Source organism: Bison bison, unplaced genomic scaffold (assembly GCF_000754665.1).
Source record: "Bison bison bison isolate TAMUID 2011002044 unplaced genomic scaffold, Bison_UMD1.0 scf7180017863958, whole genome shotgun sequence".
NCBI lineage: Eukaryota > Metazoa > Chordata > Mammalia > Artiodactyla > Bovidae > Bison > Bison bison.
In genome coordinates, this window is record NW_011494530.1 from 110,971 (window position 1) to 115,296 (window position 4,326).

At 40.2% G+C, this 4,326-nt stretch overlaps 1 protein-coding gene across 1 annotated transcript in view; it reads left to right on the forward strand.

Moving 5' to 3' along the window:
* Positions 1-3,329: 3,329 nt before the first annotated feature.
* The window catches only part of TRIM77 (tripartite motif containing 77), a 20,211-nt gene continuing 19,214 nt past the window's right edge, over positions 3,330-4,326 (forward strand). The window contains exon 1 of the mRNA XM_010833925.1: positions 3,330-3,470. The gene's annotated coding sequence lies outside the window, so the exon portion shown is untranslated. The remainder of the gene's footprint in view (positions 3,471-4,326) is intronic.

Sequence of the window (4,326 nt, forward strand, 5' to 3'; positions counted from 1 at the left end):
GTCGATAGCCATTCCCTTCTCCAGGGGATCTTCCCAGCCCAGGGATTAAATCTAGGTCTCCTTCATTGCAGGCAGATTCTTTACTGTCTGAGCCACCATGTAAACCTGATTAGGCTTTAACATATGAGTTTTGAGGGAAACAGACATCTAGTCTAGCATACATAAAACGATGCTCAACATCCTTAGTTATTAGTAATACATGTGCATATTAAAACTACGATGAGATACCACTACACAGTAAAAAGTGAAATGGCTTAAGTAATGAAGGCAAACAATACTAAATGCTGGTGAGAATGTGGAGGAATTAGAACTCTTGTAAATAGCTGGTAACATAATAAAATGGTCCAAAAATAAACAAAATGGTCCAGCTATCCTGAACAACAGTTTTACAGACTCTTAAATGATTAAATATATAAAACAAGTAACTCAGCACTTCCACACATCAATATCTACCCACAATAAATGAAAGACACATGAAATTTCATAGCAGTGTTATTCACATTAGATAAAAACTCACAATAATCCAAATGCCCATTATTTAATGGATAATTATGTAAATTACAATATATTCATAAAATGCAATGCTATTCAGCTAAAATGGAATAAACTACATTGACGAAAAAGGCACAATAAACTCAAAATATTTTGTTAAGTGAAGGGGGCCAGACACAAAGGACTATGTGCCGGGAGCCGGTGAGAGACATTCCACTCGTGACAAAGGTCATGAGGAAGGAGGCTCGGCATACGCAAAGGCAGGATCAAGCCTCGGGAGTCCCCCCGGATATTCTTGAGCATCTACCCCCAACAAACCAGAGTCTGCCTACTTTATTGCTTTGTGCTCTCACCTCTGACTTTACTGGGGGCTGTTGCCCACCACCATCTCGCTCTCTCTGTCAAAGAGTTAACTTACAGCTCCAATTAATATAGTTCCTGGGCAATTAGGAGTGTTTAAATCCAAACCCCACATATGGCTCTCTAACTTGCCTGACAAGTTTACCCGGACTCCTACAGCTATGCATACGATTGTTTACAGTCTCCCAGCCTCGAGGGGCACAGGAAGCTTAAGATATTCAAATAGCTTAGAGCCTCTCAGAGAGTTAGAAACCGTCAGAATAAAACTAGTAAAAGATTTCATTGATGAGCCAATGCTTGCTGCCAAGTTTCCACATCCCCTGTATTGTATCCTTGAATGTGTATTAATTAATATAGTTGGTATGTAGAAAAAATAAGTAGTGGCCTTGGTGCTAGCAACTTTAGACCCTTAAGGTAATAAATTTTTTCCTTTGTTGTAAACCCATTACACATCTGCCCTATAGGAATGCAATTTTATCTAACACTTTCGGAAGATGGCGCCAAACCTTAAAATAATTGCTCTTAGAGAAAATAAGTCTTACGGTTGACAAACCTTTGTCAAGAGTCATAAAGTTAATAGGCCTTCTGGCCAGAAGATGATGTAAATCACCTAAACCATTTGTATACGATAAATTTGCAGGATAGAAACCCTGGTTTTTGATAAGGATCAAAGACTGCTGACTTTGCATCCCCTATTATCCTCTATGTGTAACTTAGGGTATAAAAACCCCTGTTGAAAATAAAGCTACGGGCCTTGCTCACCAAAGCTTGGTCTCCCCATGTCATTCTTCCCCTCAGTTTCCAGCTGAGTCTCCATCTGGAGCGCGGATATCCTCTGTGACCATTTATTTGCCTGGGCTTCTAAGACCCACTTGAGAAGATGTCTAAGGTGGGGCACCTTCCACTATTTGAGAGGGCACCTGCGGCCTCCGTGGTCAGAGCTAACCCGGTGTCACGGGTTATATTGATTTTCCGCGTAAAGCTACTCAGCTTCTTTTCTCCACTGAATTTTCCTACTGAGCTATCCTCATTCTATTATTCTTTACATCTTTGATAAATAAACAAATAAATAGGTCGCCTACACCGTCTCTCCTTCGAATACCCTGGATCAGCTGGGGCCGGGCCCCGGCAACTATGTGTAATATGATTTCATACATGTGATGATTCTAAAAAAATAAAACTAGAGAGACAGAAAGGTATCTGGTTGCATGGAGCTGAGGATAGGAGTAGGGACTGACTGTGATAGATCAGGAGGGATCTTTTGGAAAGACAGATGTATACTAGAAGTGGATGTGATGATGGTTGAATAAAATAAACTTAACAAACATTTATTAGAAGTCATTAAACTGTACATATTAGGTGGGTGAATTTTATGGTATATACATTGCACCTCAGTTAAACTAATAAATTATTGTACAGTCCCACAAGCTTTTTGTTAACTGGGCTTTTTTTTTTTTTTTTTAAATATCAGAATATGCCATATCCCCTGGAGAAGGGAATAGCAACCCACAACAGTATTCTCGCCTGGAAAATTCCATGAACAGAGGAGCCTGGTGGGCTACAGTCCATGGGTTGCAAAGAGTCAGACACAACAGAGACTAACACACACACACACACACACACACACCATATTAGAAATTAAACCTAAAAATAATTAAATATTTATTTACTAAATAATTTTATAAAATTAATTACTAAATAATTTTATAAAATAATTTATAAAATAACATTTATAAAGCCATCTATGCCACAGGACAAATATTCTCTAAATATTATTTTAAATATAATTTTGACCTCACAGACTCCCACAATTCTCAAAAACACACTTTGAGAACTGATGTAATAAGGACATATTTCCTGTGAAGTTGGGATAGGGAAAGGAATGATCCAGAGGTGGGGCTGCCTGGGCCCCTGGACGAGAGGCCTGTACCTTGTTGCTAGATTTTCTGGGCCCTGCAAGCTAAGGATGCATGGTGGTACTCCTGCATTCCTCTCAAGGCCCTGTAGCTATATAGGAGAAAGAGCCAGCATTTTCGGCCACTTTATGCTTTCCACCACAGACTATAAAAGGCGATAGTAGCAAGGTCAGCAGTAGCAGCAAGGTCACAGTGTGCTTCCAGCCTGTGCTTGGCAATAAGATTCTTTTTAAACTATCCTTCCTGTACAACCTAAATGTATCACCTGTAATAGACATAGACTCAGTCAGAGATTCTCAAATTATGGTCCAGGAAACAGCACCTTGTGAGCTATGCAAACTCGCCTCTCATTAGACATGCAAACTCGCCTCTCACTAGACGTGCAAACTCTGTGACCCCAGACCTACTGAATCAAGAATCTTTGTGGCTGAAGCCTAGCAGCCTGTGGTCTACCAAGCCCTGCAGGTGATTCTGATGTACCTACTAGGCTACGTCGGCCTTGACAATTAACATCAAATGGGCCTAGCATCCCTTTTAAGAAGGGAAACAGCACAGCTGGGAAGGGGAGCTTCTTTTGCTCTCTCTCATCTCCTCACCTTCCGGAATGTGGACAGCGGGCAAAGACAGAGAATCAGTCCCTGGTGTTGGGGACAAACAAAATCAGGCCACAGAGGTTCCTTGAGAAGAAGCACCAACTGAAAGGTGAGAAATGTGAGTTGTATAAAACAAGATTGCCTTGCTTTTGGTTAGTGTTTGTCTTTCCTTGTAGTTTTAATTGAGCCTTTAAGAAAGCCTGTAATCAAAGTTCCAGCCTCCTCTCTGACCCTTGTTTGAATAAAAATGAAACCAGGACCATATTATGTGGAAAAACCCCACCTGTGGTCCCCTCGAGGGTTATCCAGAAAATCTTCAAAGAAGTGGAGTTGTGGTGAGAGCTGCTCTCTGCACCTGGAGACTCCCTTCTGGATGCCTTGGTGGTTCTGAGTTTGCTTCCATTAAAGGAAGCTTTATTACAGTTCATTCCAAGGTCTGTGGATACTGCAGAGACAGCCATCTACATCCTCTTTCCTAACACAGTCTTGCACTAATATTTTTGCTACTTGCAAATTTGTAAAGTACCAAATAACAAAAATAAACTACTTTAACTCATAATACATAATTAGCATCTATTAGTGATTTTGTTAATATTTGTTAATATTTTTGGTATGAGTATTTTCTTTATTTTAATTTTGTGTTTCACTGGAGAAAGTTTTATTAAAAAAAATTAGCCAGCAAAATTTATTGAGATGGACTGGTAAGGTTGCTTTCATAAATATTGAAATAAGGATTGAGGGGAAGATAAATAGAAAAGATCCTCATGGTGTGAAATCAGTTATAGGGTTGATATCCTTTTTGGGAAAAATTCTGAGCACATATCATTTCAGTTCAGTCGCTCAGTCGTGTCCCACTCTTTGCCACCCCATGAACCGCAGCATGTCAGGCCTCCCTGTCCATCATCAACTCCCAGAGTCCACCCAAACTCATGTCCATTGAGTCGGTGATGCCATCCAACCATCTC